The 16,877-nt window shown below is 43.8% G+C and overlaps 1 long non-coding RNA gene across 8 annotated transcripts in view; it reads right to left on the reverse strand.

The window, feature by feature from the left end:
* Window positions 1-3,175: 3,175 nt before the first annotated feature.
* Window positions 3,176-16,877, reverse strand: part of LOC101751780 — a 136,179-nt gene continuing 122,477 nt past the window's right edge. For all 8 annotated transcript variants that reach the window (XR_006939398.1, XR_005860200.2, XR_005860201.2 and 5 more), the window contains one exon: window positions 3,176-4,549. This is a non-coding gene — a long non-coding RNA (uncharacterized LOC101751780). The remainder of the gene's footprint in view (window positions 4,550-16,877) is intronic.

Below are 16,877 nucleotides of genomic sequence, written 5' to 3' on the forward strand. Positions count from 1 at the left end.
CAAGCACTCTGAACTCATTTCGGAGAAACAGTTCCAATTCCTTCAGAAGCTTGATCCTCAGGTACCTCCTGTTTGGAAGAAAAGAAGAGTTGAAGTCATAATGACTTCTGAATTTTGTGCTGAAATTACATTTTTGGCGCCGTTAAATCCCACTGTGTGCTATGGAGGATATAATGTAATACTCATCAGAGGCAGGCAGTAGTGAGGTTTACTGGCACTAAAATCAATAGGCACTGAATAAAATGGCTCCAAATGATTTAGGATCATGCACACATCTTCTTTTTGTAAGCTTAAAACCATTTGGAGAGGCATTAATTCATTAAAGGCCTCTTGAAGAATGTCATCATACTGTGTAGTCTGGGCCTGTGCACATCAAGAGCATCATAGATTGTGGCTTTTATTAAGGAGGCTGGAGAATGTAATTCTTCCTGGAGTACAACAGGCTTTAAAACACAGCGCACTTTGAGATCAAAACAATGTTTATAGCAATGTAGTTACTAAATATTTTAACATGTACAATATCAAACATAATGCATCCTGGAATGTGTGCTTATGCTACTGAAGTAGCCGCAAGACTTGTCAGATCCATTACAAACCACCATGTAGAGTATTTTATTTGTTTCCATTTCCTCCTTTTCTTTTCCTTTCTTTTTTTCTTTATCGACTGCATGACATTATCTTTTATTTTTATTTTTACCCAAAGCTCAATGCCTTTCCTCTCAAGTGTCTTGCAGAAATACGATTCGCATGTCTGCCCTTTGAATATGGGCAACTATATTTTCACGACAATAATGGGGTCAAATCCCTTACTGGGAGATACAGTATGACTCCATTAAAAGGAAGGTAGTCTGTGAGTAACTGGGGACCTCCACGATCACAGAATTATCATAGAGTTGAGTTGGAAGGGACCCTTAAAGGCCATATGGTCCAACTCCCCTGCAGTTAACAGGGATACCTACACCTCCATCAGGTGCTCAGAGCCCTCTCCAGCCTGACCTTGCGTGTCTCCAGAGATGGGGCACGCATCACATTGCCTCACCCTACACAAGCTCACAGCTTGAAGTATAACTGGCATAGAAGACAAAAGTCAGAGCATTTCACACCAGACATACTGGTTGATGGAAATCATGGAATCACAGAATATCCCAAGCTGGGAGGGACTCACAAGGATCGAGTCCAACTCCTGCCTCCACACAGGACCACCCAAAATCCAAACCCTGCGTCTGAGAGAATTATCCAAAAGCTCTTTGAACACCAGCAGCTCAGGGCCATGCCCACTGCTCTGGGGAGCCTGTTCCATGCCCACTTCCCTCTGGTGAAGAACCTTTCCCTAATACTCAACCTCCCTTCAGCCTTCTCTTCACTGGGCTGAACAAACCAAGAGACTTCAGGTAACTCAGTGATTCTAACATAGGCTGTGGTCGTGGAGCCGCTCTTAACACCGCATCTCCTGTTGCACTGCTTCAGAGCAGTGTGATGGGCTATGGCGCATGTGCTGTGGGAGATGCACAGCAGATGCTGCGTGTACACGCTGTGCATGGTCCAGAGGAGCATGGGTAGCAGTGGCAGTGAGGCAGCAGCCAGCCCTTCCTCCGGAGAGATGTGCCAATGCATCCCAGCAGCTCGCTGTGTGAGAGAGCCCCTTTGATATAGGCGATCTCTTCCTGGGGGTAGGATTTCATGTGCAGCAAGGGACAGCCCCATTCCTGTCCCCTGCCTGCCAAACCACAACAGAGCAGCTGACCATTAGTTTAAACACTTAAAATCAGACCCTTCCTTCAAAACAGATGTGGCTTCGCAGAGTCTCAGAATTTGCTACAGGCAGCTCAGGGCTGTGGAGCTTTTGAAGTTCACAATGCTCTCGATACAGGGAGGGAGGGATGGTTTCCTGGGGCTGAGTGCTGTGCTCGGCTGGGACACAGCTGGCTTTGCACTACCCTGGAAACATCAGCTAATAGGATAGCTTAGAAAAACGGAGGGTGCATATGCAGTTGCTTATGGCTGTAAATAAAACATTATGGGGCATTGAATTACATTGGCTGCCTTCTTTCTGCCCAGCCCCAATGCACAGGAATGATGGGCATGAGCACAACGTGGTGTGGTCAGGCAAATCTGACAGAAGGTGTGATTCTCCATGGCCAACCTGAGCTGGTTCCCAGGCTGCCTTTTTCCATTTGACTTCACAGAGAAGGTTATTTTGTTCCTCAACACTTGGAAATTTGGCACAAGGACAACAAAGTGAACTGTATTTGACCAGAGAGGGTGGGTAAAATTGGCATGTGCTATTTTATCCCTATATGTTTGACAGGGTCTTCTCCTGAAGATTTTGACAGGGCATGGGATGGATTTTCCTCCTGCTGCTAGACAGAGACCTAGGTTTAAGGAAAAAAAAATAAAAATGGACACTTTATCTCAATTCTATTTTGCAAAAAAATGCTTTCAAGGATCATTCTTTACTCTTCCTCACACCAAAAAATACAAGAAACCTCCAAATCTGACCCAAGAATACATCTTTATACCTGGTCCACTAAGGCCTGAGTTACTTGGGCTTGCACCACATCCAGCCTCCCCACCAGCAGCCTGACTGCAATGCCCTGGTCCAGCTGCCTTTGCAAGGAGTGAAGGCTCCACACAGAAGCACAGAGAATGTGAAGAGAGAATCATAGTCATAGTATATCCTGAGTTGGAAGGGCGCCATTGAGGATTATCGAGTCCAACTCCTGGCTGCACACAGGACCACCATGACTGAGAACATTGCCCAGACGCTTCTTGAACTCCTGCAACCTTGGTGCAGTGACCACTGCCGTGGGAAGCCTGTTCCGTGCTCCACCACCCTCTGGTGAAGAGCCTTTCTTTATCGAACCTGAAAGAAGGAATCACGACTGAAGCATCTTGCAGGTGAAGGAGTGGCAGTGAGAAGAAAGGCTGGTTATCTTTGTGAGAAATTCCTGGGCATATTCCAGCAACTGAAGTTCAAAGAAAATGACATTATTTGTGAAAGCTTTGAAAATATTCATTGGAAGTTACAAAAAAACTGCTACTCAAATTCCAGGGCTTTCCCTCCATTAATTGGAATGCAAAACAGGTTTCACCTGTCCTGATTTTTCCACCATTTTTACCTGTTAGCAGAAGAACATCCTCCATGGAATAATATTCAACATATCCACAACCAAAGAAGAGTTGAAACTTTGGGATTTATTTCATAAATATTAATATTTACATATCTAATATAATTCCTTTTTACAGAGTTTATATTCAGGTGTCTGAAAAACAGAAACATTCTGAGGCAGAAAAGCACCGCTGTTTCCTTTTCGTATCAGTCTGATATGGGACTGCGCTGTGTTCCCATGGGATGAAAGCTCCCAACTTCCACCACGTTCAGCAGAAACCACAGCGTCTTCTGCCAAAATTAGAAACCATTCCATGGGTTGGGTGTGTGGTGAGGTGGGGTGGTACAGAGGTCTGCAGGATAATGGCTGGTGACATGCAGCTGTTCAAGATGCTGAAATAAAAGGGTACCCTACAGAAGTGCCTGTCATCCTTTAGTGCACCTCCTTCCCATGCAACAAAGAGGTTGGGGCTCAAGCCTCTTGGAAATGGATGGTATTTGGTTGCTGAATATTTGATGTGTGATAACAGGTTCATCGCTGACAGGGACAGCCTTTGGGTGGAGCATCACAGTGGGGCAGATGCAGGGGAAGGCCTATTCTGCCATTCCCTGGTATGTGCTGGCTGTAACTGGCCAAGGTGGGAAGGTGTCCTCCTGGCATCACTGCAGCATTCACATGGCGGTGCTGGGATGCTCTGACAAACCACATGGAGGTAGGCAACTAAAGAATGTGTTTTAACTTCTCTCACTGCTGGTTTTCAGAGTGCTGCCCAGGATGATGCATGCAGCAAAGCATCCATTTTAGGGATGTTTTCCTCTGGGCATTTAGCCCAGCCATCAGCTGACCTTTAAACCAGTCCTAGTGCAGGATCCTGCCTGCAACCACCTATGATCCATGTCTGCTGCCTCCCAGGCCCAGAGCATCCCTATGAGCATAGCTAGATCTTAAGCACAGGTTAAATCCCAGGGAGCATCAGTACGAGCGAGCATCAGCTCTGCCACGCTGTTCAGGATGCTCCTTGTGGAAAAGAAACCACGCCACAGTGTGTCATCCCATCTCCAGGGAAATGCAAAGCAATCAAGCCATTAAGAATATATTTCAATCTCTTCATAGCAGGTGTGAGACACCATTCTCCGGCTGCTGACAGGAAATGTGTGTGCAATTCTCCGAGGTACCAGGCTCAGAACATGCCTCTTAAGGGTTTTGCTGCTTAAAAAATTCTGCAAAGTGCAAATGGCTCTCGTAAAATCAGATAGTAAATTGTCTTCCCTGTTTGTCCTGAAAGTGCTCAGCCAGCTGGGTCTTTACTGCACATCGGTGCCACTCAGGCAGCACAGCACAGGGCTGTGACAAAACCGTGTGTGGAACATCAAATCCAGGCTCAGAGTTCATCTGGGGAGGCTGTTCCAAAGAGAAAACTGAGTTCAAAGTCCTGTGGGCTGAGAATAAATGAAAAGAAGAAATCAGCATTTCCACAGCGGCTGTGTAACAGCTTTCCCTTCACCTTCTTCTACCATCCTGCCATGGGATGAACCGGTACAGCATAAACCAGCAGGCATAAACCAACAAGCCTCCCAGCCATGTAGGCACTGCAGCACTCCCTTCTGCTATTCAGCATAGGGAAAAAAAAAATAGGAAAAGAAAACTCAGGCAGAGCTAAGGAGGATTTTAAAGCTTATTTACCCTCCTGGTCCCAGAATTAAGGTGATCACATAACAAAAGCCTCCACCGAGGGACACAGCGGACGTGTGCAGGGTCACTGTGGGAGAGGGGCTTCGGCCGTGTGCTGTCCGATTGGCCCCAAGCTCTGCTCCTCCCCAAAAGCACTGGCGGCCACAGTGGGACCCTGGTGGGGGCATATCCCCATCAATAGGGGCTGTCAGCACCGGTGATGGAGGTGCTGCTTTAGGGAGCCACGACCAAGGGGCTGGCCCCACAGGAGCATCTGTTGAGGCCTTGGACATATGGAGCTTTTATTCCTCCTTGTGGAGGCACGAGCGCTTTCCCCACCTTCTGCCATCCTCCCATTGTGCAAGGGGCTGTGAGAGGCTCCGGGGACAGCTGCTGCCTCAAAGCTGCCTCCTTGGGGGATGCCACAAAGGGCCCTGTCCCCGTGTCCCCTGCCTGAGTCACTCCCATCAATCAGAGGGGCATGGCGAGCTGGGGGTGGCTGACACCTCGCCTTTGGTTACATGGAAGGGATAATGTATTTTTCTTATTTTTTCTTTTGAAAAAGGGAATAAAAGAATGTTCAGGAAAATAAGAAGCTGGTAGGCTGCACCTTCTGTGAAAGGGAAAACCATCCTCTGAATTTCTGTGAATTTTGAAAGATGGATATTTAAAGATGTGGGGGAAAAAAGTAGTCATTCAGAGCTAATTATACAGCTGTTGAAAAGCCCAGTAAATATGTTACTCGGGGATATATAATACCTTTGATGTAGTTGTAATCCGACTGAAGTTATTAAAGGTTTTCACAGCTGCAAAGCAATCCAGCTTAGGAAGGTTTTTTTAAAAAAAAATCTTTTTTTTTTTTTTTTTTTTTTTTGTAATTTGCAGAAGCAGAAAAGAAATTCTGCTGCCAAAGCAAAATGAAGATCCTCATATAAACACGGTAACACAGCCTAAGAAAAATTACACCAATGCTGAACAGCATTAACCTGTCCCGAAGCTTAAAAGAGTTTACTGGATAATAAACAGCGCCAGTGACTCCAAAGGGGCTAAATTTCAGAAAGGCTCTTCTTTAAAACAATTAAAGCTTTAAATAAAAGTGTGACTTTGCAGTTGGGAATTTCCTATTCCCTTCAAACCCACAAGAAGTATAAGCTATAAATGCTCTGAAAGAAAAAATACATAGTGGGGCATGAAATACAGGAGGCTGCTAGTAAAACTCCAACATGTTCATTTAAATTGATCATGGAAGCAATAATATCACTGGGCTTTGTAAATGGATGGGTTAAGAGCTGAAACTTTATTGCTGTTTTCATTCCCCAGGGCCCTGTGGTAAAACAAGTCTCCGCACAAGATCTCCAGGCACTGAATGAATTATTCACTCAGTTATGGGTCATTAAATGAGGCTGAGCAAGGGCCAGTGTCCATTATTACATTGTGGTGCATGAAAAAAAAAAAAAGACTCATTTTGTGGAGATTGGCATGGGCATACTCTCAGCATCCTCAGTCATTTCTGCCATGGCTGCTTCTGAACTTCGCTGGCAGAGCAGGGAGCTGTGAAACAGCAGCACAGCTGCACTGAATAGAGCAAAGGAGGTTTGAGGTTAAAACCACAGGTGAGGACAGGAAATGCTAAGCGCATTCAGATGCTAATTGCAAAAGTGTCTATGCCAGTTCAAGCTGTTACTGTCCTGCAGCTGCTTTTTGTCACCCTCCTGCTGAAGGCTGCATCCCCCAGTGTGTTCTTGATTTTGTTTTAGAGAAATCTGCCCACGGTTTTAGTCACGGAATCACAGAATAGCTGAAATTGGACCTCTTGGAGGCCATCTGGTCTCATTTCTGTGGTCAAGCATGGACACCTAGAGCAGATTGCCTAGGACCAAGTCACTTTTAGCAACATTTGATAGGACGAGAGGAAAAGGCCTTGAGTTGTGCCAGGGGAGGTTCAGGTTGGCTATCAGAAAAAACTTTTCAGATAGAGAGGTGAGGGACTGCGCAGGCTGCCCAGGGAGGCGGTGGGGCCACCATCCCTGGAGGTGTTCAAGAACCATGGAGATGTGGCACTGAGGGACGTGGTCAATGGGCATGGTGGGACCGGGTTGGGGTTGGACGTTTTGGTTTCAAACCTTAATGATTTTATGATGATCCTATGATTTCTTTTTTTTTTTTTTTAATAATTTCAAAGCCAATTTCAAGATAGATTAAAGTAAGCTTCCTCTGAGAATGAGGTTTCCCCATACAACCCATCACTGTCCACTAATGAAGGTGGGGTAACTTCTCTGCCTTGTTTAAAAGTGCTGAAATACAATTTTGCCTGTGCTCTCATTTCTGCCTTGAAAAGAAGAGCTTTTGTAGAAGGCCAGGAAAAGAGCGAAGTTGCTGTTATCTAAGTAGTCCACATTTGTGGCGAGAGACAGGATCCTTTGCACACACTGATCTCTGGGACACTCAAGCCAGAGTAGCCCCTAATCCAGCACTATCTTGTATGATCAGAGACAGATTTGTCAACGTGTCCCTGTTTGCACACTGTCTCCAGAGGGATGATTCAGCCAGACTTTTACATAAAAAAGGACAAAATTCAGTTCAAACTTTGGGGCCTTTTCAATCCAATAAATGGCTGTTTTTTTGTTGGCCTACGCATTTTGGTAATTATCTTCATTTCTTTGTGTTGTTTTAGTAGGAAAAAGAAACCTCTAACATTTTTAATTGACATTTTCTAAGTGAAAAATGATGGCTTTTCAGTTGAAATGACCTTCTGCTTAGAAATTTAAAAGAAAAACACTTCACAAATCCTCAAAAACAAACCAGAAGGGCAGGGAGTCCTAACTGCTTTCCTCCTACTCTTTCAGAGCTGTCTGAAAAGCAATAGGAAAAAAGAGGGGGAAAGAAAAAAAGAAAAGGTTATTATCATGGCCACATTTCTTGCTGCTTACTCAAGCAAAATTCCCACTAGTTCAAATCCCAAGGCCTCCCTTTAGTTTTCAATCAGACAAAGAGGCATCCACTGAAGTTAATGAGAAGGCATCCAAGGTATGAGTGAAAACCGAGAAAGGACTTCAGGATTTATGTTAATGACTTAAAAAGACTGTATCCTGAGTAAGGAGGGATTTCTAATGAAATGTAAGCTCAAGATGTAGTAAATGCAATTTAATTTGTTATATTGCTTTTCTCGGTCCTACTTTTTATAATGTTATTGTTGAGCTTGACAAACACAACTGGTCTTGAGGGGTGAGGAGGGAATAGCTATTCTCTAATACAGTCTTTCATTTTTGAGCCCTCAGTTCGAGCCCTTCAGGATACTAATTATCCAAAGCTGTTATCATCTGACAGCTGTCGATGGCCTCTGTGAAGTGAGGTGGTGGAGACAGCAGTGCTCCCACTAAGCAAGTGTCAGCACTGTGTAAACATGACCACTGTTTGCCTGGTAGTTTTGTTGGCAGCTTCAGAAAACCAGCTCAACCATTTATGGAAACAAACTTGTCTTCTCCCTAGCAGGAAACACTTCTTTTCAGATCTAAGAGAAAGGGGTGAGTCACTGGTCAGAATGTTCCTCCAGTGACAGTGCTGGTAGATCACTGAAGAGCGCATCCCTCTGATGTTAACACTGCAGGGCTTCCTTAGTGATATTCACACTCCAGACATGTCACTTGGACACACTTCAGGGACACAGACTTCAGGCGGGAAGATTAATTCTGTAATCAGCACACTAAGGGGCAATGGATGGAGATGGGGTTGCAGGCCCATTATGCTCACCTGGGCCTTTGTGTAGGACACTGACCCATTTAGCCTGCTGTGTCCTAATTAGCTAATAGTCAGGTACATAGCTCAGTAGGCACGCAACAAACTTTATTCTCCTTCTACTCACTCTTTCTGCTAAAATATAGAAGCTTTGTCCTGCAATTGATGGCCTTAAGTGCCTCCAGGCACCGGTTTCAAAGGGAAAGAAGCTGTAAGCATCACTGCATTTTAGCCACTCATTGCCAAAATTACTCTACACATCACTTTTCATAATTCATGATCAACTAGAAATAGATTCAGCAGACTTCCCTACACCAAATCTGGTACAGGGTGGTAAGGCCCTGGCACAGCTGCCCAAAAAAGCTGTGGATGCCCCATACCTGGAGGTACTTAAGGCCAGGTTGGATGGGGCCCTGGGCAGCCTGATTTGGTGGGGGGGGCAACCAGTGCACAGCAAAAGGTTGGAATGAGATGATCTTTAAGATCCCTTCCAATGCAAGGCATTTTATGATTAGCTCTGTCTATGTACATGTGGATGTAGATGGCTCCTGCTCCAGCTCAGCAAGAGCACAATGGTAGGTGAGGCTGTTCAGCTTGCTCAGTCTCACCAGGTGCTTGGCCATCCCTGAAGAGACAATGGGCTGGACATGATATTACCAGAATCTTGCAGGACCATCTCCTCTCCACCCAGGCAACTCTGACACTGTTGGACACCCACAAGCAGGTAGAATGAGATTTAATCCTACAGATACCCACTCAAAAAGATAACATTGATAGGTTGCCTATATAAAATAAGTGAAAATTAGAACCGGAATTAATTTAGGTAGCGAAAAACCTTTTTGTCAATAGCCCCAGCATTAGGAAATGACCCTCTCTCAGTTGATGGATTATTCAGACACTATAACAGTGTAGAGCATATGCAGCTAGTTAAATGACAGAAAATCAAGCAGGAGTGAAACAATGAATAATAATAAGTATGCTACTGCCTCCTCTCTCTGTAACACCTCTCCCACTTAATTAGATAGAATTTCACTCCTCTGAATATGACAAACTGGGCAAAAATTCCTGGCATAACTCAGTCATCCCACTAGTTGTGATGAGTAACCAAAGGAAATATAATTTGCTTCATTTCTAGAACTTACACTGCTGAAGTAATACTCAAGAAAGGAGGCAAGAAAAGAATATTGTGTAATACAGCATGATTTATATACATGTCTTGAGTAGATAATTCAGACTGAATGATGCTTAAAAAGCTATTATAGACTTGCTTCCAGCAAAGAAATAGCCTGTAACTGCCATTAAATGTCTGCCCTGGGCACTTCAGTGAGTTTGGGATTCTCTTTCTAGATTAGCCAGGGGAAATAGCTGAAGTCTTTGATAATGCAACCTTCTCCTTCTGATGGTGCTGGAACAACTGTATGCTGTTAGCATGAGGCTGCTGGAGATGATTGAAACATGTATTTTTAAACATGCAGTTGTTTAAAAATGATTAACTCTATTCCACACTGCAGTGCTGGGAGATCTTCCACGCGGCCAATTGGCTGCCATGTATTTTTTAGATTCATGCTGAATCACAAGTGATGGGCAAAGTCTTTCTGCCAGGGACTCTAGACCAACCCATTTATCATGAGTAGAAATGATTGGGATTTCTTCTTTCCAGTCAGAAAATGCTGATTCAGGGACACAAACTCTTTTCACAGGAACCCATTGGTGGGGAGAGTCCTTCTGGAAAATGCCTATGAGCTGCAGGAGAGCCCCTGATCATGCACAGAGACCCAAAAGAGAAATGAGCTCAAGGACAGGCAGCCACTGCTCCCACATCTGCATGGCCATAGTACTCAGCCATCACAGCACCCATTTGAGAAGGCATTTTTCACTCCATTTTGACCAGCTAACTCTTTCTGGAGGAGCAGACATCACTGCTAGCCATAAAGACTGATGGAGCACACAGCCCAACCTAACTGGTTAAGACCAAAATTATGCTGCAACACTGTGATCCATCACAAACTAATCATGAATTTTATTTCTGCATAGGAGGAGAAAATACTGAAGTCCCTAAAAAGTCCCATGGCATGAGAACATCATTTTCCACTCAGCTCAGATAAGGATTTTTTAAAAGCCAGCTCCATCCTTGTCAGACATGGGCACTGCAACAAGCACAAGATGTTCATTATTAACACCCCAATGTACAAAAACTCAAGAGATGTAGTGGAGGGGCTCTTGTCAGATATGAAAAACAGGATAGACCATAGCAATAGCCAAAGGAAACATCATAAATCGGAACACTGGCATATAAAATGTATAGTGCAGGTGTTATTCGGAGACCATTTAAAAGGCCCTTTAAAAGCTCAGGCACAATATTTTTTACACCTGAAGAGTGGCATACTCCATTTTTCCCTTCCAATTTTAACACTTGGACTTAGCTTAGGTAACATCTGGATGAGTAAAACTGGAAGGGAAACTGCAGGCTTGCTCTGAAAAGCCCAAGATGCAGAAGAAGACGTACATAGGATTTCTCAGGCATTTTTCCTTCCATCAGTTTGAGCTCACGCCAGGAAAAGAAAAATAATTGGGGGGAGAGAGGTAGGGAGGAAGGAAATTTCCAAAGCAAGGCAAAGGAACAGCTGTGTTTAACTGTTGGCTTCAGTCTCCAACTCCATTTCCTTGCACACATTTAAAGGAATATCTGTGTTTAGTCTAATGGAAAGCGTCTGTCTGAAGGTGCTCACTACTGCTATGAACATTTTCACAGACACTGTGCTTGGTCCCATCTGGCTGGGTTGTTGCTGATGTCATTCCACACAGTGCTGACCAAATCACTGTTAACAGTTTTTTTTTCTCTAGTAGCTCTTCTTCCATTTCAAGGAAACACAGGTCAGCAAATAGCAAATGCCTGCCCTATGCCGTGCTACAGAGCGGTTTTCCACATTTATCCACCCTGTTTGGAAGGAAAGGCTTATTTCCCTGACCTGGGGAAACTGCCATCTGTAGGCAGGGTCAGAGAAGAGTTAAGATCCACAGGCCAAGGACATTCAGCTTTAAGCACTTTGCAGACAGATGACTTTGAGCACAAGACTGAGTTTGCACAAGCTGGTACGGGTCAAGGAAGAGAGAAGAATAAGTAGGAGGAGGAGGATAGGGCTGTAAAACTGTAAGGACACTGACAAAAAGTTAGTCTTTCTCTCTCTGTCACCAATAAATAACATACTCTCTGGTTTCCCTCATGGGTCGCTTGTGTTCTGGTTCAATAAATAACTTGTAGCAAAGGTAGATGCTTTTTATGCATCTTTCCTTCACCAGCTTTTTGAAGGCACAGACCGCTGACAGCTGCCTGGGAGCGGACACCTACTCTATTGCTTCCACAATGCTGTTTAGTACACTTGGCCTGTATTTTGAATTCTGGGAGTTCCCAGGCTGCCTGGAGCTGCCATTCCCACAGCTGGACTGGAGCCCTGGGTACCAACCAGGCTGCTGGCACAGCCCAGGGGCTGGATGGTGCAAGGTGAGCACCTGACAGCACTGGCCTTTGCACAACGTAGCCCCCTACAGAAGCCCTTTGGCTTACAAATGCCACATAATGGTTACTCTAAACTCAGAATGGGGGAGCAGTGGGGGGGTTGGGGGGGGAGGAGGAGGTTAGAGGGAGGGAAGGGGCATTGGCCAGAGCTACTACTCAACATGGCACTTGGCCACCACCCTGGCTTCTGGGGAAGGTAATCAGCAAAAGCCTGTGTCTTTAATTCCTTTCACAGGGTTGCCTGCTCTGGCTAAAAGTTTTTGTAGAAAGGGTCGTCCATGAAGTCCACCACCCATGCTGAGCCTGGATGCACTGCACTCCAGTGGAGCAAGGCTGCAGTGGTGGCCCCCAGGGCCCTTCTGGGAAAAGGAGATGTGTATCTCAAAAGCTTAACCCCTAAAAGACATTTCAAAACAAACACGACCATCTCAAAGGCTTTCTGCCCACCCTGAAAGACCACACAGCAGACAAGCCCCAGCAGGTGAAGCAGAGGGGAGCAGGAGGTGGCAGCTGAGTGACAAATCGGTCACAAAGCAGTGCCTGCAGCCACAAGCACCAGCATGCACTGCCCTTGACTCCACGGAGAAATCAGCCCTGGTGAGAAAGGATCTTCTAGATCCTACTGAAGATCAAATCCTGCAAGGCTGTCTGCATTGCATACCTCTGTGGAGGGGAATTTCTTCCCCGAATAAATGGCTGGAGGCTGCTGTTACTGCCCCAGGGCATTGCTAAATTCTGCGCTGATGAAAAGATTCAGCAGGCTGACAACTAGGAAAAAAAATGAGAGCTGCGTACTTGGCAAGTCCACCTGAAGTTGGACGTTTTGAGATGACTTTATCCTCATATACTTACTATCACCGGTCTTTTATCTTTTGAAGCTCCCGAGTGATGTTTGAGCTGCATTTCTTACAAGGCCTGCTCCCTTTCTCACCTCATGTACTTTGTAGAAGTTTTTTCCAGTTGCTTTTGCTGTTGTTTTTACATCCTTATAACCTTTCTAAAAAACCACTGTTATGAAAGGTTGTAGAGACACCCTCAGCTGCTTTTATAAAATATGCTAATATCTCCATCTACCACCTTGCCTTGTTTTTAATAGAGAAATCATCTTCCATTAATATTACATTAAAAACACTGTTTCATTACATCAAGGGCTAAACTCTGCTTTCAGAAGTCTGCACACAAAACTGCAGAAAGGAATGGCATTTCCATACATGAATCCAACGGCAACATCTGCTCCCAGATGTTTTATTTATTTGTAATTTAACATAGAATTATACAATATTCAGCATTTTGCTGCTTTCCATTTCAATGTCTGTTATTTGTACGAGTTGAAGAGGCTGCCTGAATGCATTTTTAGCGCTCAAAGAAGGAGAATTCAGTATGGTAAAGCAAAGCCACGTGTACTTTTGGAGGTTTGGAAGACTTCATGAGGAACTGCATACTTTTAAACAACAAGAGATGCTGACAGACCTTAACTCCATAGGAAAGCAATCATGAAAACACTTAATATCTATACAAGAGCTGAGTTCCAAAAACCAATGTGTCTCACAGGCAGTATCTCCATGAGAGATCATGCAGATAGTTTGTGGCACAGACAGATGAGAGGACAAGTCCCAGTGTAGCATTAACAAAGTCTCTTCCCTTTGAGGATTCATCTGCCTCATCCCTGTGGCAGGGACCAGGCTAAATGTGAATCAGGCTGAATGTAGAATCATTAAGGTTTGAAAGATCACTAAGATCATCTAACGTAACCCCAATCCACCCCACCATGCCCACTGACCACGTCCCTCAGTGCCACATCTCCATATTTCTTGAACACTTCCAGGGACGGTGACTCCACCACCTCCCTGGGCAGCTGTGCCAATGCCTCACCACTCTTTCTAAGAATAAATTTTTCCTAATATTCAACCTGAGCCTTTCCTGGCACAGCTTAAGGCCAAAGGTCTGGCTTGGGAGCAGTGTTTTAGCCTTTTGGAATTGCAAGAGTTTATGAAATCACTATAAAACAAGTAAAGCCTTCAACATTACTTGATGTTGCTAATTTAATACAGTTAAAGTTCCTCCACTCCCTTACCCCATTCAACTAAACTGAACCCCTCATGCCTGTAAAGATAATTCCCCCCACAAAACAGAAATCATTGTTAATATTTGCAAATCTTATCACTGGAATGGAAATGGTGACCTGTGGGACTGTCCCACTTTTCAAGCAATTGAAGCATTAAGACATAATTTATGCACTTGAGAAGAAATTTCCATATCACAGAGATTGCTTCATTCCTTGTTATGACTTATGAAGGGTGTTACTAGTAAGTGAAACCACAGAGGTCTGTATTACATAAGAACTTGTTTTGACATGTATAGTGCATCTTATTTATGCTGATTGTCCAAATGTACTATTTTAATGCAACTAAACATTATTTTGAGGTTTTCCAGACCAAAACCTAAAAGCTAAAGGAAGATTACAGGATTTTTGTTTCGTTATGCATCAAAATCCCACATAGCTGTGACACTTTGGACAAGCAGTCTGTGATGCGCCATGATTTTTATTTCTTTTTGTTTTGTTTTGCTTTTTCTGTTTTCTGAATATGTACATGGAAGGTATGGGAGATGGTCCATTGGGGAAGGGAAGGAATGGACAGAGTGAGGAAGGGAGGGAAGAAGGGAAAAGGGGAGAGAGAAAGGGAAGGAAGGTAGAAGGTAGGAAGTTAGGAATGGAGGAAAGTAGGAAGGAAAGAAGGAAAGAAGGAATGAAGGAACTAGCTGAGGACTGCACCACTAGACCATCACTGCACCAATAGTGTCCCACTATGAGTAGCTTCCCCGAGATATTTCTCTGGGCCCTGCCCTCACTCTCCATCACATTCACAGCAAGCAGGAGTCCTCATCTCTCCTGTGCTCCTTGGCTCCATGCTAAGTTTCTGCAGGGGAATTAAACCTTTTCTCCCCAGAACAGCTTTTCCTCTGCAGTTCTGACAAGTCCCACGGCACCTCAGTGGGTGGATTACTTGCTCCAATGTTTTGCTGTTTTTGATGACAACAGTCAGTCAAGTATTGTTGCATATTACTGTAAAACCATACTAAGCAAAACAGAAAAGCATGGATTCCTCTAAAATTCCTCCCTTCAACACGTTATATGCTTTGATGCCTTATCTGACATTTACTGTTAGAACTCTGGATAGAATTATTACACACATAGTTGTCTTTGCTACAGGCTTGATCCAAGTCTGCTCATAGGCAAGAGGTTGTTCCGCTGCCGAACAGTGCACTTTATAGACATGTGAGAGGGTTTACTTAATTAGAGCCCATAATATATCCCACAAAGACAATCATCAAAATACCAGCTGGTGATCCCCTGCATAGTCACTTTTCCTATGAATCAAAAATAAATTATTCCTTTTTCTCCCTTGTAGAAGAGTGTTGCTGAAAACAAGCTACTAAATTTTGCTTTTAGGGCTCTCAAAAGCCTAAGTGAGATATATTAGCTGTCTGAGGACAGAGAACTTTCTATTCTTGGTGGAATTCTTGTTGGTTTAATTGGGCTTTGTAGAAAAAATAATGTTATTTTAGAGGAACAACTATAGAGTGTGGGTGTATTTTTATGCGCTCAATTGCTGGTTTACTAAAAGTCTGCTGTAGAGTCAACCTTACGTGTATTTATTATTTTCTGTTATGTGTATAAACAACATTTGTATATTTAAAAAATATACACAGTATTACTGCTATACAGATGTAACAAGCCAACCAGAATGCCAGAATTTGTGCTGTTGCTGAAGATTATAGTCTGGGCAGTTGCAGGGAAGTTTTTAACCATTTCTCAACAAGCCAGGCTTCAACTAAGTGCTTACTAAATGTCCCACATACCCATTTACAGAGATCTTTCCAGCTCCAGGTTGCATGAAGCATTAGCAACCCTCTCACTCTCACCCACCTGTAAGCATAGTCTCCATGAGAAGACAAGTGATGTAGAATCGAAGGGTAAACCTGGAGCTGGACTCGATGATCCTTATGCTCCCTTCCAACTTGGGTTACTCTATGATTCTATGAATTCATAATTCCATCAGACATAACAGCACTGTATCTTCCATCTTCTTGACTCTGCGGTTTCAAGAGGGATCTATACCACTGTTAAAACTATATAACTTTCAAGCCCATGTCTTGCCAGCTGCTCTGCTATTGTCTTTTTCTTACCAGAATAAGTAACTTCCACTTTATAACAAGCCAAATCCCCATTAAAAGCATGAACTGATCAATGTGAAGTAATTTAAGGAAGCTATTGCAAGGAAGACATTATAAATTACACCTTTTACATTGGCTGAACAAAACCTTCAATGGGCATCACAATGAACATCAGATTCTTTCCCTCACTTTAGATGCAGAGGAGAGAAAAGAACAATCACACAGTGTTAAGAAAAGCAACCTGGCAAGGAATCATGGTATCTGTGCTCTTGTGTAACATCTAAGTGTTTTCAGCAGACTACAGTTGAACCTGCCCAAGGAAATCAGAGCTAGGAGTATGGATTCCTCTGTCAGCATAAGCTTTTCATTCACACCTTACTACAGCTCTTGACAGCTGTGGCTTCCTTGTCAGATTAAATGTATCATGCCTTGCATCTAATTCCAAACCAAGAAAGAAAGAAAATCTTATTAAAAAACATGCAAAGGTGGGAGTGTGGGGAATCACGAACACAGACCAAGACAAGTAGTCATGTGCTCTGGGAATGCAATAAATTCTTATGTCATATGTAGCTAATAGTTTTTATGGTACTTATTTGTGGCAGCGTCTAATATAATCTCAGTGTTTTCTAAACACCCAGAGATTGTTCACTCTGCAAGAAATTCAAACC

Source organism: Gallus gallus, chromosome 5, assembly GCF_016699485.2.
Source record: "Gallus gallus isolate bGalGal1 chromosome 5, bGalGal1.mat.broiler.GRCg7b, whole genome shotgun sequence".
In the NCBI taxonomy this organism is placed as follows: domain Eukaryota; kingdom Metazoa; phylum Chordata; class Aves; order Galliformes; family Phasianidae; genus Gallus; species Gallus gallus.